This window comes from Micropterus salmoides, unplaced genomic scaffold (assembly GCF_014851395.1).
Source record: "Micropterus salmoides isolate LMB-PRFRI ecotype aquatic unplaced genomic scaffold, ASM1485139v1 Ms_hic_scaffold_15, whole genome shotgun sequence".
Lineage (NCBI taxonomy): Eukaryota > Metazoa > Chordata > Actinopteri > Centrarchiformes > Centrarchidae > Micropterus > Micropterus salmoides.
This window is the reverse complement of record NW_024040596.1, coordinates 2,740,069-2,766,202: the sequence shown is the minus strand read 5'-3', so window position 1 is coordinate 2,766,202 and position 26,134 is coordinate 2,740,069. Positions and strand designations below refer to the sequence as shown.

The 26,134-nt window shown below is 43.6% G+C and overlaps 1 pseudogene; it reads right to left on the bottom strand.

Moving 5' to 3' along the window:
- Nucleotides 1-489: 489 nt before the first annotated feature.
- On the bottom strand, nt 490-26,134 carry LOC119903793 (annotated as a pseudogene).

The following is a 26,134-nucleotide window of genomic DNA, read 5'->3' as shown; positions in this document are numbered from 1 at the left end:
AACAGTTGATTAATCATAAAAGCCAAATTTCATTTCCATCAATACACATAAAAAACTTCACTTCAAATGATAAATGTTTTCTATTCAACACTCTCCAAAGCAAAAGGAAATTAAAACTATACCAGCTTTATTTGTATTTAACATTTTTATATAGAACATTATTCCCTCCTAGTGCTAAACTTTTTCTACTTTTGAACTTGTTGCAAACTTAAATAAAAACTGATTTAAAAAACTTATAACGCATTTAATATTTAGATGTTTGTTTCCCAATAATTCTGAATTAAATAAAAATTTTAAAAATCCTTATTTCTAAAAAGCAAACTGAGTATTAACACAAGAACAAGTATTTTCTAAAGTATCTTAAAGTATAAATTATCAGTGATTAATCTTGTTCTAATATTTCAATTAAATGTCTGTTTAAGGACAAAATAAATGTCAAAGTGTGTTAGAAAACCCACTGAGACGAAATAAGAGACAGTAACACAGGCAGGCTGTTAAAACATTTACTTTCTTACAAAAACAGGGATGTGCTTTCACTTTGGAAAACCAGAAAGCTTCTCCAGGCGTCACGTTCTACCAGGAAGACACTGAGGAGGGTTTACAGCAAGAACTACGAGAGCTTTCGTCTCTTATTAACGTGTGCAAGCAAAATAAATGACTTGTTTTTCATTCAAAGAAGTAAAAGACAAAGTTTTCCCAGAAGGCTCTGATATATCCGTTGTTTTTAACCACCTGAATGCTGCACGGCTCTTTGCTGATACCAGATTTGTTAAGACTTTGTTGGACTGGGTCTGAAGTCAGAGGTTTAAAAGATCTGCAGGGAGAAAGAACGGCCTGGAGAAGCCGCCTGAAACATTTCACAGATCATCTCACTCGACGCCATTTAAAGGGATACTGCAGGCAAACAAAAACCAGAGCGCGCCTAAATGTTTAGGAGCCAGCACGCCAGAAACCACAGCGTCACACGTTTGATCCAGATCTCAAGGATCGCTGATCAAATGTGACTGAAAAAAGGTCCCACGGTGCTCCACAGGAAGGGGAGGGGCTTAGGCGCTCTATTAATTTGGCACACTCTGGTTTTCGTGGTAAAACGCCTTTTAAATAACACACCCAGAAAACACGGTTCTCACGGTCACGTCAGTCCACAAGGATCACACGGTTTCTCACACACCTGCATTCACACCTGGATATATGGCACAAGAATATCCACCATCTGAGAGTCAGTCTGGAGTCCAAACACACAGGAATAAAGCACCGACCACGAACGTCACGACCTCCAGCTGATCAAACAGAATCAAGCAAGTTGGTGAAACTATAGAAGAAGAAAAAAAATAGAAAACATCGTTATATAATCAGGCATGCAGGTAAAACACACCGTCAACTTCAGAACGGGCGACAGGTCCAAAATCTCCACCGGGGCGGTTTGGTATTCACTTCACTAACGGGACACAACGAGGCAGCAAAACCACAAAGGGGTCCGGGATGAGACAGGGCAGGGGAGCTCACGTTAAACGCTTCAGTTTACGGGGGGAGTCTGGTGTGAACTGCTCCCTGGCTGTCCAGAGGAAGACCTCAACCTGATCTGAGTCTACTAATATGTTTTAGTTACACGTCAGTATTTATGGTCTCAGTTTTTAAATGTTCACCATCTTGTGTGAGTGTGTTAGGAAACGATCACCAACGTTAATACGCTTCATCCTGAGGGGGGCATGAAGGTCCGAACCGCATGTCATCACAATCTATGCGACTTTACCGTATCTAGAGTCCGAACACTTGGAGCTGCACCTGTGCTGAGGTCTAACAAAAGTGCTAAATGCATTTCCGTCCTCATGAAACATTTGCAAAGCCCATTTGTATTTTGAAATCTGCATTGTTAGGCTCCCTCCGTGTTAGTTAGTTGCAGGTCTGGGGCGACTCATCGATTACCAAAATACGATGATTTGCATAAGGTTGCGCGTCGCAGTGAAGTCCTGCACCAGGTTAAAGCAGTGAAACCTCACGCACATCATCTGAAGTGTGGGAGTGTTTTCAACAGAGACTCTGTGAGCACAAGAAACGTGATTTGTATTTGAGTCATGCCCTGGCGTGTTGCTGCTGCCTGTAGATCAGAGGAATACTGTGAAACCACTGGCGGGAATGTGAACACATCACATGCATGTGTGCGTGAAAACTTCTCCACAGGGAACCTTTTTTTAAAAATCGCTCATCTTTGATTCCTCGTCCAAACTTTTAGACTGTTAAATTTCAGGTGCATGAATAGTTTCAAACGTGACGCAGCTACAAAAAATAAGAACGAGGGCCGGTTGAAAAACCTGAACTGTCCTTCAAAAGGTGATGAAATCTAAATCTTCTTCACTGAGCAGCAGACGTGTTTCAGGTCAGCTGTTCTGTGTCCTGTGGAACACTAACGGACGGACACAAACACATTGATTTATTTTATCAGTGAAACAAAAGCAGGTGAGGATGAAGATTATTTAAAAAGTGGAAGAAGTCTGTTAATATTACAAAGAGTTCAGTCTGGACCTGCTCTGTTTGAAAAGCTAGATAAATAAAACTGAATGCTCTTTGTCCTAAAAGCAGGATTAGAAAATGCATCTCTGAGACTTTTGGGCCAGTTCGAAGTGTTTGAACCCTGAACTCTCTTCTGTCCAGAAATAATGTCAGATTCTCTCTCAGAGAGATTTGGAGGGCTGGGCGTGTTTACGGAGCTTAGCTTCTGGTGCTAAAACTTAGCCGGTCTGTAAAAGCTCCCGACAGAGAGGTGAGCTTCAAGAGAGGAGATTTAGTGTTTAGTGCAAAAGTGGCTTCAGCTTCCTTTCATTCTGTCTGTTCACTCTGGGATCGGATCCCAAAATATGTCATGTGACAGTTCCTTCATACAAATAATCTCAAGTCTTGGCTGCGAGTGTGCTCTGTGGGAGGGTCGGGACGAGAGAGGGGGGGGGCAGAACCAACTACGGAAGCCCACAGAGGACAATCTGTAGTGTACAATATCAGTTATCTTCTATTCTTGTGATCACAAAAAAAAAATTAAATCATGACCTGAACAAGATTTGTTTTCCTGCTAGCATTAAATTTCTATTCTACAATTGCACCAAATAAAGTGCTGAAGACGACAAAAGTAATTTCACAATGAGAAGTTAAACTTCTTAAACACTCACTGCGTCCTGTCTTAGCCAGACAGGCGCAGATATTTTCTAACCACCTGCTGAACATTTCTGTCCCTCTGAGATGTGGCGGAGTAGAAAATACTCAAGTATCTCTAATTTGTAGTTAAATACAGTCCTCATGAAGAGGGAGGGAGATTTCTTTATGTAGCTGAGGAATCTCAAGGTTTCAGGAAAACAAACTTGTTACGTCGGGATCTTCAAATACTTTTCATGTGATCAGAAGAAAACTCACGTCCTCCCTGACCGTCAAACTTTGGCTGCACCGAATAACAACATGAAGACAAACGTATTAATACTTATTGGAGAACCCCTAAGTGCAAGGCCTTATGGGTAGAAAGAGACGGATGTAGCTCAGTCAGGAGGAGAATCTCCATCAAATAAAATGTTAGTGTTTTTTTGTTCCCACGCTCTGACTGGCTTGTGATTGGTTAGCGTGAATCTAAAAGGAACCAAAAACAAAAAATGGAACCGGGTCGTCTTTTCCCTTCTGGTTCAGATCCGAGAAACTGAACTGGACCCGAACGAGCGAGGCGACGCCCGTCCGCAGACGGAAGAGGAGCGACTGGACACACAAAGAAAATAAAAACTTCTGTTTCCTCAGTCGGCGTAGTGCATGATGGACTCCACGTAGTTTCCGGGGAAGAGGCCGGTGGTCGCGCTCATCACTCCTTCAAACCACCCGTCCTCGTTCTTCTTGATCACGTAGATGATCGCTCCTTCCTGGAACGACAGCTCGTCCTCCTTGTCGGCTGTGTAGTCGTAGATGGCCACCACTGGAGGGCGACAAACGCAGAAAAACATTATTACTGTTAAACGGCAGGGCTCCCGGGACACACCCGCACGCTTTAGAGTCTGAACTACTGCAGCTGGATGCATTTGTACCAATGACTTCTTCCTCTTAACTGTCAACAAACCACGAGGAGGTTCAATAAACCTGATGACGACGGTCAGCTGATGAGCTTCCTCCATTTCGGACTATCCGTTCACTCAGTGGTCACCTCGGCTCGCTATCCAAGGTCAACGGCGTGAATTTGAAGAAGCTGAACTGTTATGTCAGTTTTAAAAGTCTAAAGACGACACCTTTATTTTGCTCTGTTATTTCAGTAAAATCTGTTGTAATGTTTTGAAATGTCATTAGTGCAGTGGTTCTCAAACTTTTTCACGCCAAGGACCCCTAAACGGACACAAAGTAGACCGCGGACCCCCATCTGGTAAGTTTTTATTTTTTTATAGCTACTTTGGTCACGAAATCCAGTCACTTTGATACTTATGGATTAAATTATAGTGAAAATAAATGATTCCCCTTTTTGCAGGGGACCCCCTGAAACCCCCTCAAGGACCCCTGGGGGTCCCCGGACCCCACTTTGAGAGCCACCTTATTAGTGCACAGAACATAATAAACACAGAAAACATTTTTTCCTCAGGTGCTTTAAACATCATGGAAAAACAGAGAAACCCAAAAGATCTTCTGTAACCTTCAAGTTAAACTGTGTAAACAAACAAAAACACAAATGCAGCAGTTTGAAAGACGGTAAACACGTGATGCATTAACACCAAGGCTGACCACAGGGCTGCGATCATGAAACGATATCCAAGATAAAATAAACAAACGAATGTACTTCCATTATCTTTTAGTTTATTGCATTATGTCTATATATAAAATAAACTGTTTACTTTGAAGAATTTAAATATTTAACGGTGGCTCGTCGTCCATTATTCAAATGATCTTAATAAGTAAACAGGCTTTCAGGGAGAACTTGTTTCTGAGGCGTACCTTTCTCCAGGTAGTTTCTGGGGGCCCACGGTGGGTCTTCTTCAGCATACGGGTCGTTGTACTCCACCACTGCCGAGTCCTCCTCCTCCTCCTCATGTTCATCCTCCAATGGCTGCGGAGTAGACGGGGGCTCCTCTGGACCCGATTGGTTCTCTGCGGCCGGGTGAGGGGGAGGAGGGGCGTCTGAGACTGGAGGTGGGGCATATGTGAAAATGAGAAAGTAAATAAACACAGAAACACGCAGAGTTTATAAAGTGATTCTAGCTGCCGCTTCACATTAGTGCCTCCCGCAGGCCCCGGGGTCGGTCTGGTTCCGCCTACGTAAAGGTCTACTGGGCTGGTACTTTTCATCAGATTTTCCTGCTGATTCTACACATTCAGCAGAGTTAGATATGATGTATTGTATTATTTGTAGTAATAGCAGCAGTAGTATATGGGTCATTTTTATAGTTTCTGTTTTCCGGGCCCCACAATACACTATTTACTTTAAAGTTCATTAGTAGTAGTACAGTTTTATTTGACTCTTATTCATTAAAACCTGGATATATTTTGTTGTGCTTTAGTTCAAAGTACTATTTATAACAATAAAAAAAGTTTGTTTTTATACTGCATTATGTCAGGGTATCTTGGTGAGGTGTCAACATAACAACATTTTAGGGATAATCTTTGTTTATGTCATCTGTTTCTTAAAATAAGGGGGAAAAAAACAATATCGGCCGATATATCGGATTTTAAAAATCTCATATCGAAATCGGTATCGGACTCAAAAATCCCATATCGGTCGGGCTCTAGGACAGTGCCTTTGCAAATGCAGCGAGATCAGGTGGTTCCGACCAGGGGCAGCCGGAGAAAAGCAGCTGCGGTCGCCGGACGCAGAAAACTGCAGCCGCCTCGCTCCTGTGAGGGTTTCCTGTCACATGACAAGGTGACGCTGCACCTAATACTTTCCTTGCCTGTAGATGGCAGCACCAACATGTTTATACCGGCAGTTTTGTGCGACAATCAGCAAATATCTGCAGCCTGCTGAACATGAACTGGCGAGTTTGTGTCCCCGGCTACCAACCGCAAGATTTTATTATAGTAGACCCGAGATTGTAGCATGAATTCAAAATATAAACTTCTACTGAATCCGTCTTCTGGCTGTGAACTGGCACCAAAGTGATCTTATAAACACTCTGTATAGGCAGAAATGGACACGAAATGGACCAGAAGGCAACGATAGATCCATTTTTTCCCTGTGTCTGGACCAAATGAACCGAACTACAAGTTAAACATCCAATTCCAGCAGGTCCCTCACACCTAAAACCTTCTGCACAGTTTACGTAATAACATAAAAACACAAGGCAACTGAGAACAAACATCTGTGTCAGTCAAAGCTGTACCAATCGAAATTCTTATCGTTAAAATCCACGTTTTACTGTGCGATCTGATTTAATAGGTGACACATAAGTCACACAAAGGAAGCTGCATCCAGACACAAACGTGCACATGCAGAGCACTTTTCTACTCACTGGACTCCTGAACTCGAGCGACGAAACCCATCAGAGGGAGCTGAGGAGTGAACTGGAGGAGCGAGGGGGGCGGGGGGGAGGCTGCCAACACACACAGAGATCATTAACATACTTAAGCTTTTTTATTCCACTAATGATCAGAATCACAGTTCAGTCTGGGCGGAAATGTCTCGTGCTCACTTCAGTGTCTTCATCAGACGGCTCTGACTGCATACCTGGGCTTTGGTTGTAGTAGGGACCACCGTTGACCTGGTTCTCTGTAGAGATCGGCTGACCGGTCACAGAGGGGGGGCGGCGGTACGGCAGAGACCCCCCCACCTGTTGAGCCTGCTGCCGAGGCTGAGGCCGGTTCATACTGTAGAACTGAGGGACGAAAGGGCCTGAGACAGCAGAGAGAGAGAGAGGTGGAAACCAGGTGAATCCAGTTCAGGACTTGTAACAAATCAAAATGTTTTGATGGAAATTAGCAACGAGGCTGCTTTTAACATTTTGGAGAAGTGAGGAGATGAAGTGCAGTTGGTTGAATGGATAGAAAGGAAACACTTAGACTTTCCTTCGAGGCCTCAAGGTGATTAAAAACTACTGAATATAAAAGACAAACTGGTTTATGTACCCTGTTTTATTCAAGCAGGAACCTTCGGGTCTAAAAAGTGAAGCCAGAGCTGAAGTTACCTAAACCTGCGTCCTCTCTGGCAGCCAGCAGGGGGCAGAAAGAAGTCTCTGAGAAAATGTTTCTACTTGTCAGCTGATTTATTCCCTCAGTAAACACTTCCCTGATGAGTTTATGGTCTCAGTCGCTGGTTTCAAGTCTTCTTCAACACAGCGTGATGTTCATTTAGTAAATTATGGTCCCATTTAGAGGAACAGAGACCAGGAAGCAGGGGAGGCTTTAGGGCGGGGCTACAAGCTGATCATGAATTACAGATGCAGCTTGTTAACCAAGCTACCCTCTCGCCCAAATATGGTCACGTCTGGTTCCAAAAAAACGATACCGCGACAGACAGAATGCCAGAACGCTTATATCTGACAGTGAACCAAAAAACGAACGTGAAAGCAGGATGCAAAGATGAACAACTAGCCGAAGAGTCGAGGCAGAAAGACACCGTGTGTGCAGGAGGGTGAATGTTTGTGTCCTAAAAATAAAAGCAAAGCAGACCTGAACGCAAAGCATGAAATCAGACCTTGAGGGCTGCAGCTCAGCAGCATTTTATTCAGTCTGAATCCTTTTTATCTTCTTATGTTCAGCTTTCAACATCTGAACGTAACTACATTTACAAAATAACATAACTAAGATGATCTGAGACTGCAGGAGAGACGGCAGAAACATCTTTGAGCCTGATTAATGTTCACAGCAGAAATATGAACTGTTAAATAAAATAACAGCTGCAGCCTGCTGACTTTACACAGGAGACTCACCTGGTGCCTCTAACAGCTGTGCTGTGGACGCCTGAGGCCTGCAGAGAGCACGCTGCCTCAACAACTGTTTTATTTTAGTCTGTGAGCGAAGTTATTTACAGCGTTCATGTTAATCAGCTGATCAATCAGCCAGTCCGACCCGGCTCAACATGAGAAGCTGCTACCTGACGGTTCATCTCTGAGCGAGGAGAGGTCGGCGATCTGAGGAGACATTCGTTAGCTTGACTGGAAATAGAGCTGGAATGATTATCTGATTAATCGATCACATTAAAATTAATTAAAAATGTTAAATATTCTCTGGTTGCAGTTTCTCAAATGTGAGGTTCTGCTGCTTTTCTGTTATATGTAAATATCTCAGAATCCGCTTTATCGCCAAGTACAGCGTTTCTGTAGGATGGCGTTACAGCAGCGGAGGTGCAGCCTGCTTTACATCTGGGTATAAAACACTGATACAACACGTATCACACGATGCAAACTAATAATAAAATAACCAACACCCAAAAGCTAAACCTGTCAAAGAAGAAGGAATTACAAGCATCAAGTCTGTGAAGGTCATTTAGTTTGTCTGAGTTTAGTTGGTGCGCTTCATTTATAGCTTCTAACATTTACAACCCAAATACAAACAGAACACAATGATTTGCAAATCCTTTTCAACCCATGTTCAATTGAATACACCACAAAGATATTTAATGTTCTAACTGATCAACTGCAAATATTCACTCACTTTGAATTTGATGCGGGGGCATGTTTACCGCTGGGTTTCCTTTTTACAACACTCAGTAAGCGTTTGGGAACTGAGGACACTAATTGTTGAAGCTTTGTAGGTGGAATTCTTTCCCATTCTTGCTTCATGTCCAACTTCAGTTGCTCAACAGTCCGGGGTCTCCGCTGTCCTATTTTGCGCTTCTTAAAGCGGCACACATTTTCAATGGGAGACAGGTCTGGACTGCAGGCGGGCCGGTCTGGGACCCGCACTCTTTTACTACGAAGCCACGTGCAGGATGTGGCTTGGCATTGAAAAAGACGTTGCTTGGATGGCAGCGTATGTTGCTCCAAAACCTGCATGTGCCTTTCAGCAGAAGCCGGCGGCGTTTCTGGGTGTCGTTGATATGTGGCTTTCGCTTTGTATGGTCGAGTTTTAACTTGCACTTGTTGATGCAGCGACGTGTTAACTGACAAAGGTTTCCTGAAGTGTTCTTGAGCCCATGTGGTAATATCTTTTACACATTGATGGTTTTTAATGCAGGGGTCGAAGGTCACGAGCATTCAATGTTGGTTTTCCATTGATTGATTGTTGATTTCTCCAGATTCTCTGAATCTTTTGATGATATTATGAACCGTGGATGATGAAATCTCCTTGCAACTGTACGCTGAGGAACATTGTTCTTAAACTGTTGTTGTTCACAAAGTGGTGAACCTCACCCCGTCCTTGCTTGTGAAGCCTTTTACACCCAATCACGACACTCGCCTGTTTCCAATTAACCTGTTCGCCTGGGGAATCTTCCAAACAGCTGTTTTTGGAGCATTCCTCAACTTTCCCAGTCTGTTTTGGCCCCTGTCCCACTTCTGTGGAACATGTTGCAGGTATCAAATTCAAAGCGAGTGACGATTTGCAAAAAACAATAAAGTTTATCAGTTTGAACATTAAATATCATTGTGGTGTGTTAAATTGAATATTAGGTCGAAAAGGATCTACAAATTAATGTATTCTGGTTTTATTTACGTCCCAACTTCATTGGAATTGGGGTTGTATTTGTAGAAATTAAATTAAATAGGCAACATGAGAACCACCTCCCTTCTGTATGATTACAAATTAATATAAATTACTCGCACAGTGTGTGAGTGAAAATCATTAGTCGAGCATTGATATTAATGATCATGTGAAAGTTTAGCAGCTGAAGCAGGTTGACACACACAAGGAATTAGCTTAAGTGAATTAACAATAAAACATAAAATATAAATATTAAAATACTAATATATATTTCATTTTTTGGGTTTGGATCTGCTGCTCTGACAAAACATCTGAAGCGTCGCTTTGTTTATTTTATATTAAACAAAAAACTGATTAATAATAATAAAAATTGATTATTGGAGAAAATAATCAGCAGACTAATCAACAGTGAAAATAATCTTTATTGACAGCCCCGATCCAGCTACATTACAATTAGGAAAACAAAAAAATTTTGAATATTAATTTATAAAATACATCCTTTTTGGTGCCTCGTTATTGATTAAACGTAATTTAATGAATCTAATATCCAGAATTTGCACATTTTATTTCTCCACATATTGATGCTTGGCCTGTGATAACTATAGTAACAACTAAGCTGCAACAAGGAATCGATTAGTTGTCAACTATTAAATTAAATCGGCAGCTGTGTTCTTTAATTTTAGCTTCTTAAATGTGAATATTTTCTGGTTTGTTTGATCCTCTGACAGTAAACAGAACATCTGAGCTGACATTACAGCCAAACGGCTAATCGATCAACTGAGAAAATAATCAGCAGATTAATTGACAATGACACTAAAACTTGCAGCTCTAGTGACAAAGTGAACGTCGCAGAACAATAACTAATTATTGATAATTAAAGTGAAGTTGCAGCAGATCAGCAGCACACGTGTAAACGACCTGATGACAGAGCTTCCTGATCGATTGTTCCCTTTCTGAGAAGGAAAAATGGAGAATGGATGGAGGAGGAGGGGAGGGGAGGGCGAGGCTGGCGATGGAGGTGGACGTCGGAGAAACTCACCTTCGGCAGGTGATGATGAGGAGGAGGAGGAGAGAGTGGAGGAGGTGGGGCAGGAGGGAGGAGAGGAGACAGCTCTTCAGGCAGAACACCTGACTGGACCTCTGGCGTGCTGGGGGCGGGGTCAGACGCGGGGAAGGGTTGGCGGGTGCGTTTGATTGCGAGTTTGGTTGAGGAGACGAGTCAGCGTGTTGTGAGGGGGAGTTTGGTGGCAAGGGTGCGTTGGGTTGTGTTAAGGTTGCGGTGGAGGAAGAGGAGGAGAAGGAGGAAGGAGTCGGGGAGGGGGAGGAGTTAGGGGCAGTGGAGGAGGAGCTAGCTGGTCCAGTAGTCGGGGAAACTTCGAGGAAGGAAGGAAAGGAAGGTGTGAGGAAGCCACAGCTCAACTGTAAACATCTCAAGAAGAAAGATTTTAAAACATCAAAAAGAATTAAGCTGTTTATGTAGTTTAACAACTTTACTGTTAAATTAAATGAACTTTAATAAATATGACGCGTAAAGAAGAAATGAATAAAAGGGGAAGGAGGGAGGGAAGCGAATCGTTTGTTCAGATGAGCCAGCGGGGATCCTAATAAATTAAATCAGACGCTATTGTTCCTGTCGTCTAATCACTGTCAGTTACACTGAGGACGCTGAGGACGTTCTTAAAGCTGTATGATATGTTAAATAATTAATAAAATGCTTGGAGAAAGGTTTATTTGCTGCATAATAAAATGGATTGTAAGGCAATGAACATGTACTGTTCAAAGCACAAAACTCCCATTTATTTCAGCAGTGAATATTTCTTGAAAAGAATTAAATATTAAATTAGCTTCTCGTCTTGTTCAGGTGAAGCCAATATTGTCCATCATGCATGTGTATCATCACACTCCTAATCTGAGCCCTTACGTCCAGCCACCACTCGTCAACACAGAGAGACGCCTTTGCGTCGACACCACAATGAAAGAAAACATCAAATCAAACTTCTCCAAACCTACAAACCAGTTTTATCAGGGTCCAACAATCTTTCTGATGGCCTGGGGCCAGAAAGTACTTACATAACGAGCACTGTCACTACGTCAGCTCTGCTCTCGACACAACGCTCTGCCCGTCTTATATCCACTACAGCTTTCAGCATGTTCTACGCAGGACAGACACAGGCGGGCTTGTTAACTTCATAAATGAAATGGTGGACAATCCTAAAACACGACACGAGCTGAGACGCAAAACAACGTAAAGAGAAAAATACTGGGTCATTATTCGTGTCTTTTCCCTGCCATTCCATGTTTTATACGTCTGTTACGTTCGTTTCTAAGCGCCGTTGCAAAACAGCAGCCTGCGTTTGTGAACGCCGCTCTATGCGCCTACACACCTGTGCCTTCTGTCCGGTATGGCGACTACAACGCCAGTGTGCGTCCGTTTACGCTGGTGCTGCAAACTCAGAAGGGATGAAAAAGGTGACGTAAACTTACTACTTCCAGAGAAAACACATTATTGTTGGACCCTGATTTAAACCAACAACAACAGAATAAATAAAGTCAGTGTTTGCACACGTAACACGTAAAATGATCCAGTGCGTCTTCTTGTTACCTGGGAAGGTGGAGGGCGGGGAGGGCGTGGGCACGGCGATGGGAACGCCCACGCTGCCGCTGCCGCTGTTCTCCCTGCTGCTGCTGCGACTGCTGCTGCTGGGATGGCTGCCTCCGCTGCTGCCACTGCGCACAGACACACGGCCGTCAATGCATTGCCCAGACCCTGAAACCAAGTCCTAGCCCTCAAACGGACCTTCAGTCTTGTGGGGCCCCACAAAGCTGAAGGAAAAGTCATTTTATATTTTGATTCATCGTTTCGGTCATTTTTTGAAGACATTAAATATTCTCTGGTTGCAGTTTCTTTCCACATCAGTATAACTGAATATCTCTGGGTTTGGGACTGTTGCTCGACTCTGACAATCAAGAAAACAAAAATTTAGATACCATAAAACTTTAATGAATACTCCGGGTTTTTATTTTGCTTTGTTTACGATGCCGGTAAATCTGAATGAATTATACGTTGGTGCTCATTGTTTCTGTAAAACAAAGTGAACCAACAATGGTTCAATTAAATCGATTAAAAAGAAAATTGTCAACTATTTTGATAATTGATTCATCGTTTAAGCAAAAATGTGAAACATTTGCTGGTTTCATCTTTTTTAAATGAGAGGATTTGCTGCTGTTATTTGTCATTTATGACAGTAGATGACGAGTCTGTGGGTTTATTATTTGCAGCGTGATCTAAGCAGCTTAGCTCAAGCGGGCGTCCCGGTTTTATAGATCCAGAGAACATCTATAAGACCTGCATTTATTTTTTAAAACGTGTAGCCACACCGGGACAGTGAAAGAGCTCAAATTAAAGCCTGTGTTTAAAGTTTTACAGTAACTAATTTAGAAAATACATCCTCGTTGTGTCTTTTGTTTAGTGTCTGTTTTTACTCTTAGTTATGAAACTTTCTGATGTCCAGCAACAACAACAACACATCTCATGGCAAACTTCACAGGTAAAGACACAAGCAGATACTGAAGACGGGAGAAAAGAGGAAGAAGCAGAAGGACAAACTGATGAAGACGATGACGGACAGACAGGAAGTCAGCCGCCTGTGGAGTAAAAGCAGCAGTGAGTCGAGTTAATGTCGGCACAGAAGCAAAGAAACCACGAAAAGCTGCAAACACAGAATCTGATTGGCTGAAGGCTCCGGACCAGGACGGGCAAAGGTGGTGACTGGATGGGAACGAAGTGTGTAGCAGAGCTGTGATTGGACAGCAGAGGTGATGCTTTAAAATGTGCTTCTGCTTTTCTATAAATATTTTATACTGTTTTTTTTTTTTTTTTATTAAAAATTTCAACATAGTACAACAAACAAACTAAATGCAGCATGACATTTAAAAACATTATGAGACTCCACAGTGGGAAAATATGTTTCCGTCTCATGCCGTCATTACAATAATCAACAACAACAAGACTAAACATACAAACGCTCTTTACTCTTTTACATTTATCAGCTGATGCAGAATTAGAAAGCTGTAATTTCCCATCCAGAACACCAGCACGTCCGTACAGTTACATAAAGATCAGAGGAGAGAAAATGAAGCTACAAACTGAAAATGAGTCAACGAATGAAGAGAAACTGGGTTAGTTGATGATGAAAGCAGAGCGTTAGACTCCGTGTTCGCTCAGCGGCGACGCTTCAACGCAGAAGCAACACGACTGTCGGCACATCTGTAGATTTAATTGAAGTCTGAAGGTTTCAGGTCTGGATTCACCGACGTTTTCTCAACAGCCTTGAGAAGACGCTCAAGAGGACATTTTGGATGCTTATAAACTTTTCTAACATCTAGTTGTTCATCCTAATATCAGCAAACACAATAACAATTTAAGATTTTTAACCAGTCAGTGTTTTGTGTTCTGTAGCATCTCCTCATGAGTGTTTTTCTAAAGGGAGCTAAATAAGAAGATTGTAAGACGAAAATTTACTTTTGTGTGTGATGTTATGTTTAAAGAAACATTATGTAGTAATTTTATCTCAAACAACGGCTTTAAAATCATTTTGAAGCTACACTGACTCTCTGATTGGGTCTCACAGGTCTCGCAAAGCAGGAACACGATGCTGCTGACAGAGTTTTAGATTTGGTCTTTTTATTAAAATATTCCTGTCCCGTGCACCTGCTGTGCATGTCGCCACGTTTTCCGCCGCAGTAACAGGCCCAGCTCGTTATTGGTCCATGCAAAATAAAATGTGGTGCGGTTCTTCGTCCGCACGCCGCTGTGGACGGAGATCGTATCCGTTTTAAAACTAAAAACGGAGCAGTGTGGACGGGGCCTTAGTAATGCCCAATACTGTCTTTTTAAAATCCACCAAATCTAGATGAACTCCGCAAGCGTCACTGCAGATAGAAGCACAGAGGAAACACAGGACAGCAGCACATTTCACACACTGAAGAAGCCAAAGCAGACGGAAGTGTGACACAACAAGTTTAACAAAGAAGCCAGACGAAGGTGACAACTCACAAGCAAAGATTTTGGGGAAATGTAACAGCAAATTGCCGTGGTTATTATTTTACTGCGATGTCACTTTAACTTTTCTGTCTTGTCCACAGAGATGCTTTAGAGCCGGGTCAAAATCTTATTAAAAGACATTTTGGGTAATATATTCAGCTTCTTGCCTCAACAGACCCAAAATATTTGCTCGTGTTCAGTCACTGTGCTAAATGTGATCAGATCAGCCTGAACATGAGACGCGCTGAGAGGAGGCATCTCTTCTGTAGCACTAGTTTATCTTCAACACATCCGTCAGTCTAGATTGGGATGAAGTGTGTCTGTGTCATTCCACATTGTCATTAACCTCGTCCTGCATTTAAGAGCGGCATAGATGCAGCCAGTCACTCCAAACATTTCTACATCTGTGGCCTCAAACCGGACGTAAGGATGTGTTGAATATCTGCCTTTTTGTAAAGAAACAACAGGGAGCAGAAACATTTTGTTATGTGCGGCTCCGTTAGAGCTCTGAAATCCCCTCCTGGCAGCCAATGTTTCCACGCCGACCCCGGCTACCTGTACGTTCGGGGTCGATGGTTGAGGGTGGCGGTGCGGGCCGGACTGGGAACCTGTCCGACCGCCATGTTACTTCTGGTGGGGCTGGAGACATAATCGTTGGGCACCACTGGGGGGCGCACCGGCTCCAGTGTCCTGTAGGGGGAGTTCTTCCTGCACATGCAAGAGGTAAAGGTGGACACAGGGTTAACGGGGCGGACATGTTTATTTCTGATGACCTGTCCAGGACGTCTAACAGAGTAGTATGTAGCTGCAGGACCGCAATCCTAGGACCGGATCTGCATTTCTAGGACTTTGATACTGCCAGTTAGCCTCACAGTCGACGTGCAGGCCGACAGGGTTAACCTCCTTCGTGTTGCTGTGCATTACCGCCAACGCTCCACTAGATGGCGCTGTCGCAAAAGAACTACAGTCCTAGAAGTGCAGTCCCAGGATTGCAGGGGGTCCTGAAACGGCAGCCTCGTGTACTGAAGAGAGACCTGAAAACACCAGAACACCCTGCAGCAAAAGATTCATGTTACAGCGTGAGCCGAGGCCAAATGTACTTTTGACTCGTTGAGTTTATTCTGCAGCGTCTCAGACTTCACGACATCTTTCACCTGAGAGATTTACATATTTCTGTTTGTTTCTCGCTAGTCTGAAGTGGGCCGGGCTCAGTTGGAAGAAGGTGATGTCACATCTCGCCGTGCACCAATCAGAGTTTAGAAATCAGTCAGTCGAATGTGATCAACGCACACAGATTATCTGAGATTATTTCTCAATAAACACCCAAGATCATGGTTTTCCAAACTTGATTTTGATCACTGACCTTTGCAAATTCCCTGTTTATTTCTTACGATTCTTGTTTACAAAGCTTAACCGGACGTTTTTTAATTTTCCCTAATGGAATGTCTGACTCCGCCCCCACACAGCCACAAAGACTTTAACCCTTCAGCGAGCTGGAGTTGAACTTTTCAGGCGGCGAGCGAGAAGTGAATTGCCTGTGTGTTATCTCACGGATCTTTGTGCGTCAGTGAATCCAGCTTTCCTTCTGTCCAACACTTTTTCTGACTATAATTTCTTTTGTTTTCACTGCAGTTTAACCCCGAGGAGCGTCTTGATCTTTTATTACGGTGTTTGAGCTGAGTTATATCACCCTTACTAGATTTGAACTTGATTTTAGAGGGTAAAGAGCCACAGGGCGGCGCTGTAGCTCTCACAGCCCAGAGAGCAGACAGGGTATTCTAGTATTTTCTGTCAGCTCGGTGAAGCCAAAGTTATCATTAAATAAACCTTGATGGCATCAATAATAAAACAGTAGTCCTGGATGTCAAGGTACCTCGGTACATAAACACAGCATCGTGAATAATATGTAGTTAGACATTATTTCTTCATTAAGTACGAGCTGTAAGAGAAACAGAGAAATCTGTTAAGGTCATGTTTAAAGGTCAGGATGTATTTTTAGAGAATCACAGCTCCTCCAGAAAAATAAGGACAACTGAGCATCATAAAACAAGAAAGAATAGAAACACAAGACAAACAGGAGTCAGTTTGATTCAGAGTGAAGATTTCTCCTAAAATCAACACCCACAGTGAAACACAGACATGTTGCATCTCTGAAATATAATTACTTAAATCGCACACCAAACACACCCGTTACACCTTCCTAGAGTAAAAACAGCACAATGTATGCAACACAATAACAGGAAGCAAACACGAACAGAACAGAGAGAGCGAGAAATTATGTGTGAGTGTGTTTCTGAGGTGGTGTTGGTGTGTGTGTGTGCGAGTGAGTAATGACAGAAGGACTTGGCCTGTTGATTGCAGCATGATGCCAACCCACCGCCGTGTGTTTGTGCCTCGAGTCTGCGCGCACACACTTTGTGTTTGACAAACCAACAATCTGCAGGGACGCTTCTGTTCACTCTTTCCCTAGAAACTCAAATGAATCTATAAATTAGTGCCTTTTTTTTTTTCTGTTTCAGTCACGTCTGGTCATTTGGGCACTTTAACAATCCTGCACACCAAAGTAAGATTCAGTGCACAGAAGCAGCCGGCTGATCAGCAGGTTACATACAGGAAACAGGAAGGAGCACACCTACAGGGGGCGTAGGTGGGGCTGGACCAGCTGGTGCACACACACACACACAGTTATATAATACTTAGTGTTGGAATAAGTTTTATGAGCATTTGTTGGTGAGAGCTACAAATTGCAACCAGCGGCTTGTGAAGTCATTCTTCCAAACATGGACGCTACTACGCAGCCGTGTTGGATTAGCATTATCAGAGCTGATAAACAATATTAAACACTGACCCTTCAATGCTTCAACACGGGAATACGTCAACATTTTGGGAAATACTTGTATTCCCCGTCTTGCAGAGTTAGATGAGATCGACCCCACTCTCATGTCTGTACTGTAAATATATAAAGCTCAAGGCAGCAGCCAGTTAGCTTAGCATAAAGACTGGAAACAGCTAGCCAAGACACCAGTGGAGGACGAACTGGAGGTGGCTGTTCCTGGATACACACAGCTCTGTAATTTGACCAACAGTTGTTACTATAGGTGATTTCACACTGACTCATTTCTCAGGATCATTGCGCTCATCTGCCGGCTCGCTGCGCTGTATGAAAGGTACAGACCAACCCGCCGGCGCTCGTGTTGGTCGGTCTGATTTGGGCCTGATATTGCGATTCAATTTCAACTAAAGTTCAATATTCACTGCCGGTCTATTTTTTGACGGAAGCCGCGTCAAGCAGCACAGAGCAGATGAACCAGGCAGGAAGTCAGACACAGAATGGCGTAGAGAACCCGGTCAATTTTCAAAATAAACACCCTGTGTAGGCTCCCAATTGAATATCAACAATAAAACAGACAAAAAATAAACAGTTGACCTACGTAGCCTGCTTAAAAAACGTTTTCAAGACCTTTTCATCGTATTTTAAGACTGCCGCGCCCCTTTGAGCTGTAACCATCTAAGTCAGAAACACACCTTTAAAAGGGTTTTATGTAAATTTTTACAACAAGAACTTTAGTAAATCATTTAATAACATCTCTCAGGAGGAGGCGGCTCGAGGCAGCACATCTGTCTAAATCTAAATCTACATCTGTCTGCTGCAGAGGATCCATCCACAACCTGGAGGAGGAGCTATGAGTATAATATTATAACATTATATTAAACGTATATTGTTAATATAATATTAAATTGTTAGTTTGATATTATATTCATTATAACTTCAAATAACAGTACAGTATATAGCTCCCCACTATTATAATAATAATTACAGTTAAAGCTGTTGATGTTTTTATTCACTAACTTTGTGCAAGAAAAACTCTCTACATGGTAGTAGTTAGTCTCTAACTTTAATTTTAAGTAGCCTACTAATGCGTCAATAATCATAACTATTTATGCAGATAAATAGACAACCTAACCTAGCGTTTGCCAAACGCTGCTTAAATTTCCCCTGTTGGCTTCTGTTGCTTGCTTCACCTGCTGACGGTGCATCTTGTTTTGAATAACGGGGCCACAGAGCTCAGTCCAACAATGTTTTGAACAATTAGCATTGGTTACACAGAAGAATCGCACAGCCACTAAAGTTACGTCCTGCCTGTCAAGTGTTTTTGGCTATGCAATATAAATAAATACGTGCACCCGCACTTTTAGCAGACAAACTTTTTGGGCAAAAAGGATTTTCACATTCACAAAAATATCTACAAAATTTAATACCTTGTTAAATGGCGATTAAGACTTTTTAATGGCCTTAATTTTTGCATAACTTATTTATTACCTTTTAAGGCTTTTTAAGACCCTGTTAAACTTGATAGAAGCACAAACAAATCAACAAATCCTGAACAAGTCAGCAAAATCAGGCAGGCAAAAGGCTCTTATTCTGAAATTCTCCATGTGGGCCGCATAATTAATCTACATTTTAATGACTTCTTCACGATTAGCTAATCGTGTTCTTTCAAATCGCAGTTTTGATTTTAAAACAATTATTCGTTCTTTACTCGCACAGTGTGCTCGCTCTTCAGCCTGTGGATTCACTAAATGGACCTTTGTGAAAACAGCCACAAGATCCAAGAAGAAGAAAACTACAGGCGAGGAAAAGAAGGTCAAACGCAACAACACTCCATACGTGTCTGGAGTATCAGAGAAACTCAAACACAACATCCCTGTGTTTTTTAAAGCCAAGAACACACTAAGACAGATGCTGGTCCACCCCAAAGACCGCACACCCAAACACAAGAAAAGCAATCTAGTGTATGCGGTCCAATGCAGTGAGGAATGCACAGACCTGTATATTGGGGAGACTAAACAACCACGACACAAACGCATGGCTCAACACAGAAGGGCCAACTCCTCAGGTCAAGACTCTGCAGTCTACTTACATCTGAAGGACAGAGGACACTCGTTTGAGGACCACCAGGTGCACATTTTAGACAGAGAAGATGGATGGTTTGAAAGAGGTGTCAAGGAAGCATCTACACCAGGGTGGAGAAGCCGTCATTGAACAGGGGAGGGGGTCTACGCCACCACTTATCCCCCACTTACAATGCTGTCCTTTCATCACTTCCCAGGAAACTCAACAAACGTAACCTGTTGGCCTCAGGTGAAGATACCAACGATGGTCGTTCAGTCTTGGCCTCAGGTGAAGATACCAACGATGGTCGTTCAGTCTTGGCCACAGGTAGTCTTAACGACTGTAACGACTGTCGTCACAGCAACAAGGAACACTAACGAACCAGCGGTATCGATGACCCGGGCCAACGACCCCACTGAGGTTAAATAGCTGAGTTTCCCTGCCAGTCAGTCAGAACTGAAGAAGTCCTTTGGATGAGGGACGAAACGTCTTCAGTAGCTTCAACCAAGTCCAGTTGCCCTTGACTTTAACCTTCGTTGGATAACTATGACCTGGATGACTGAGAACCTCCACAGACTCTTTAGCGGTATTTGTGATTGAAATGGTCGCGCTGTAGAGCCCTGCTAAATATATGTATATATATATATAATCTTGCACTCACACAAATGCAACCACGTGAAATTTCTCTTAATGTTAATCAGTGAGCTATAGAGGTGCTGGTAGGCGGGTTTTGTTCCCTTCAGTCAGAGCCAGTTTTCGGTCTATATGCTAAGCTAACTGGCTGTTGGCTGTCCAGACATCCTGAACATCTAACCTTCTGCAAGTCTATTTCCCAAAACATCATTGTGACCCTCACACTGTTCGGATGCTGCAGAAGCAGAGGGAGGGAGGAAGACGGAGATGCAGTGACGGTAGAGACGGACGCAAGCGAACGTGAAACGGTTAAAAGGAGGTGAAGGACGAGAGGGAGGAGCGTTAACCAGAAAGAGAGAGGGAGAGGGAGTGAACTGGAGGGAAGGAAGGGGAGCTACAGCTGTGTGACCTAGATGTTTGAAGGGAGAGAACACATGACGTCGCTCCTCTCAGCGCTGCGTTCCTGTGTGTGATGTCATCCCCCTCCGCCGGGTCTAATCTGTAATAAGCTCGCCGCAGGATGCTCCGTCCTCACACGAGAGACACACACACACACACACACACACACACCACTTGTTTCCACTTTGTGCTTCTGTGAAGGTGGATCTGTGCCAAGTTTTCCTTTTCCGGGCAACAGTGAACACAACACGACACATTCTTCAGACGTCTTTCACACGTTCAAGACACAGAAATACCAAACACAGCCGGGCGGGTGGATGTCAGAGAGAGGGAGTGTGTGTGTGTTGGGCTGGGTACGTACCCGAAGATGCCTTTGCCTGCTCTTGGAGGGCTGGGCGGTTTCTGGGTGGGGGGGTTGGACCGGGACAGACCCCCTCCTAGTTTCATGTTCTGCTGGCCGTTCACCTGCAGACGCAAGAAGTCAAAGGTGAGTCTTCGGCTCGGCCCTGCATTTCAGTTCTTCGTTCAAACTAACTTTTTAAATGATTAGAAATGCTAAAAAAATAGGACTAGGGTGGGGTATCGTTATCGATTCTGATTCTACTTCACCACAGATCTTGTCGGCGCGAGAAGCAGAATCAAAACGCGCGGGTCTTAACGAATCTACGGAAATTTAACGTCGATTCCAACTTGGAAGCAGTTCTTGATACCCAACCCTACCCCGACAGACCGATGGTTGCGTCTACGTGTAGGCTGCATACCGATCTGGTCACTGATACCCAGTAAATAAGAGGCCGACGGCGCTAAAAGACAAAGCCTGACCAACTGGACCACAAAGAAGACATCTGTTTTCCTTTGTTTGTCACAAGCATTTCTTATTACGGCTACTCTCCCTCCTCAGCTGCATGTATGAGATGCGTTGTCCTTGTATTATTGTACAGGTGTGTTGTGCATCCTTACCTTGAACCTCAACAACCACTTAGCACGTCAATGAACGCGATGGGAACAGGAGAAAGAAGAGAGGAGAAAAGTATTGTAGAGGTTAGCGTCAGTGAAACAGGCCAGTGCAGACAGTAAAACAGAGGGCAGAAATAAGATGAAGACGGGCTGAAACAGAGGCAGGCAGAAAGAGATACAGACTTTGAGTCAGGGGGAAAAGAGGTCGTGCAGGACGTGGAGAAAAAAAAGTCACGTTGCACTTAGATAGATCGTTTTGAAAACACAACGCCTAAATATTTAAAGCCACTCGTCATACATGTGGCCATTTTACACTGCAGCAAATGCATACTCTACATCAGGGGGTTTCAAAGTCTGAGACTGTTTATTTGGTTAGTTTCACTTTCAATCCTAGATGCCTAAAAGATCATGATTATGTTATTTGCAGCCGTAGACTCTCAACAATACCGCTGTTTGTACTACAGCAGATCCATAAAGGTATTTTTTCTTGTTTCTGAATCTGAGAAAGTTGGAAGCAGAAACAGTCAGCTGTGCACACAAACATGCAAGTTTGGATCCTTTAGCTCTTGTTCTTATTATTCTTAGTGTTGAAATCTGTTTACGGCTGCGTTTCTATCTTTTGCTTTCTGTTTGCTCTGGATGTGCCACACCTGCCACAGAACTACTTGCTCTAGTGATGTTTAACAATCCCTTCTGGTATATGTGGACGTGGCTGCCTGCATCTGAACAATAGTTTCTCGAGGCCTTTAGTGATTTTTTACTGTCCCCGTTTTCATCCTGACCACATCGTCGTCGTTTTAATTATCACTATTCCCACCTTGACTCCATGTCCAATGTCATCCAGCACATTGTAGTCGATGGGCTTCCTGATGTAGCGCACCGGTCTCTCCGGATTGGGCGGAGCAACAATTTTATGTGAGCGGGTCGTGTTCTTATTGGTGGTCAAGATGCCGATCTCCCGCCTCGCCACCTTCTCTTTGTGAATGTCAACGGTCTGGAAGGAGAGAGAGGAAGAGAGGAGTTTATGTGCCAGGTTTAAATAAAATACACCGGACTATCAAATCACTATCACACTTGTGTACAGCCAAGCTGCTATGGTAACTAAAAAACAAACATTTGAACTTGGCGCTAGAGGAAAAGTTAGAGGACCATCAATAGGTGCGTTCGAGATGACTGCGGCTGATTTTCACCGCCTTGATAGTCAAGTTGGACACATCTGTGATCTTACTGTGAGCTGAGATCAATGACTGGAAAAATGGCGCGAGATCAGGAAAAACTTTGTGCAGCCGGGAAAAAGCGATGGCGGCCACCGGACTCGGCGCCTTCAGCCGCCTTGCTCCGGCGAGCTTTTAATGCCATGTGACATGGTGACGTTTTGCAGCGGCGGCGAAAGTTGGACACACTTTCTAACCATCCTTCATTTTTTTTTTAAGTGTATCATGTTAATGCAACTATAACGTGAGTAGGATTCATCCTCTGGGGAACATGAAGCTCTGTGCAACATCTGAAGGCGCTCCAGCGTTTCCCACGCATTATTTGTGCCGGCCCCGCCACACTATCAACGCTGACCGCCACATCTTGAGTTTTAATTTAAAATGGCTAAAATCGTATTTGATAACAGAGCTGTGCGCAGCAAGTAGCCTAGCTAATAAGGAAGCGATGACAACGTTAGAAAGGTGATGGTGACGACTGGCGTTCTATTCACTGAGCCAGAAACGAGGTTTGATAAAACAACTGTCTTTAGGATCATAACTTCAACACGTTTCTTTGCAACATAAAATATAATTAAAAGGAGGGAATCTGTTCAGTGCGACGTCTGCGTTGGGGAATGACTGACGAGGGTCTTTAAGAGGAATGAAGACATTATGCTTCAAACAGGCAGCCTAATGAACACTTTCTGTGTTTGTTATAACTGCTCACAGTTCGCAGTGACACCGCTCGGATTCCCTCTTGTCCTTCCTGATAAAAGCTTGTTGTGCCATTTAAGTCAACAGTACTTTCTCACAGGGCTGCAACAACTATTATTTTCACTAGTGCTGATGAATCCATTACTGATTCGACAACAACGCTGTCTCGGTTTCTTTGTCTGAACGACAATGTATTCAGCGTGATAACAGAGAGCTCATCTTCACATTTCACACTGTAGATATTTTTGGTGTAATGCATATTAATAAAGGATGAAAAACTGTTCTTAGTGTTAATTATCCACTCAAGTGGGATGAGAAAGGTCACAGTCCTGAAACATCACGAGGGAACCAGAGCTTTCATTCAAAACTGTGAATTTCCACTCTGAAGATTTTTGAGACTTTAAAACATGTTGCTTGTTTTAACAGCCGGGTCCGTTTGTTTTGGAGAGGAGACGACCTCGGTGGTTATTCGGTTCTCGGTACGGTCAACAGCGAAGGAATCCTGAACTAAAACCAAACTGAGCCGCTAAACTGAGCTAACGTTAGCAGCGGCAGCAGCTCAGCTAGCTCGGTTATTTCAGACCAGTCGGTAGTCTGGAGCTAGCCTCAGCTCGATACCATAAAAAAGCACCAGGTACAAGGATTTACAAGAAGAAGCCACAAAAGGCGAGCAGAGTCGAGCCGAGCTGGTACCGTGTGGGGGAAGACACAGCATCTGGTCTGGTCTATATGTTTGGACATCTCGCACATTAGTTTGACGCGTCTGATTTCCTCTTCATCTTCCTTGACTACTTTGCTGGCTGATTGCTACAGTGTGAAAGGCAGAGTGGATTATAAAAGATGATCTGAGTGCCACTCTTTCATGAGACGCAGCCTCACAGCACCAAACACTTGCCTACATAACAGATGTGACTGTGTCTCACTGAACAGACAGCGGTAATTATGACGTGCAACCACAGACAATAACAGAGAGAGAAGCGTCTCATTACTTCTGCATGCAGAGCGTACTGATTATTCAGAGGTCGGAGGGGGAGAATAAACCCTCTGTACTACTGAAAACTACATTTGTATGCCTATGAAGTACACAGCTACTCTGTGAAGCGACTGTGGTGGAGTGTAGTGTTCAATGAATGTCAACCTTCCAGAGCGCACAGGGACGGATTTTGAGAGCAGAATCTGATTGGTTCAAAATCTGAACCGCTTCATCCCTAAATACTGCGGTCTGTGGAAAACCGGGTCTTGGTACCCATCTCTAAATAAATAAAGTGATCTTTCTTATTCGTCTTGCTTCAGGCAGTCTTAAGCGATGTTTTATTGCGCATTTTCCTATTATGATGAAAATATGATTCACCTGTCATCATCAATCTCAAGTGCTCAAGAGCCTGAAAAGCTGGAGGGACCTGAGAGAGCAGGATTACACACTCAGATCTGATTCTACTCCAACAAATCTGTTCCTGTTTGCTCTGGAACGGTCGACTTGCAGACGGAGTAGTGCCCAGAATTTGTGTTGTGCTCGCTCAGATCTACAGTGCGAGATGTGTGGGTGCAGAGTGTTGCGTAAGCCCGGTCAGAGCACCGGTGACGTTTCACACCTACAGGTGGTTGTTATTGGTCTGACACAGCCGACAATCAGCTGCATGTCAGTGCACTTAGTAAACTGTTTGGAGATAAGATTTCACCGGTTCTTCTCTCTCAACAGGAAATGTTCTGAACTGTATTTAACCGCCGCAAGCAAAAGTACTTCTTAAACGACGCATCTGGCTGTAGCATCATATTTTCTGTGTGTTATCAACCTGAATATCTAATTATTTATTCCTTTAACTAGATGTTTGTAAAAAGGGGGTGGTTAACCAAGAAAAGAATCGAATCTTTCAGGTAGTGCAGTGAAACATGATAATAATAATAATAAGTGTGTATGTGGGATCAGTGTAGTGATGATGATGATGCACGTGACTCCAGGTTTATACTTCTTGGTTCCTCCATAATAAGTAAGTGTGGATCCTAAATGAACCAGTCCAGACCAGGTTCCTCCTCCAGCAGGAACATCACACACTGTATTAACAAGAAGTGTTACAGTCCACTTCAATCCTCCCACAGAGAAAGAAAGAAATAAAACTGCACATGTATCTGACTCTTGTGTGAGCAGGATGCCGAGCGTGAAACGAAGGACGCGCGTTTCTGCAGTTTTATTACTGCTTCTCTATCCTTTTTAATGCATGAAGCAGCGAGGAGAGCGGCGTCCACACGGCGGTCAACATAAATGAGCCTGCATGCATACACGATTACATACTGTGTGCTTTCACCCATGAGCCCTCTCGCTGTGAATAACAGAGCTGCGTCCCTGAATTCACGGCCTACGTGCTGTACTTAATGCACGCTGACACACGGAGCTCAGCTTCTTCAGCCTCAGCGTGCCGGCAGACACCTGGTGATCAGTGCCACGTGGGTGGGTGAAGTCCTGATCCTAAAAGCCTAAACAACACGAGAACTTCTGATGGTACGGGGGTCGTCTTGTGTTGCCACCAGACCTGTGAGATGTGGTTGACGGAGCTCTCCATGCGGCGGAGCTGCGAGGCCTGGATGTCGAGCATCTGCAGCACGTTGTTGGCCAGCGTGTTGATGAGGTAGGCGACGCTGGCCAGGGACTGGGTGGTGTAGCTCTTCGTCTCCTCCAGCGCCTGCTGCTTGTCTGCCGACTGCAGGGAGAGAGGAGACAGA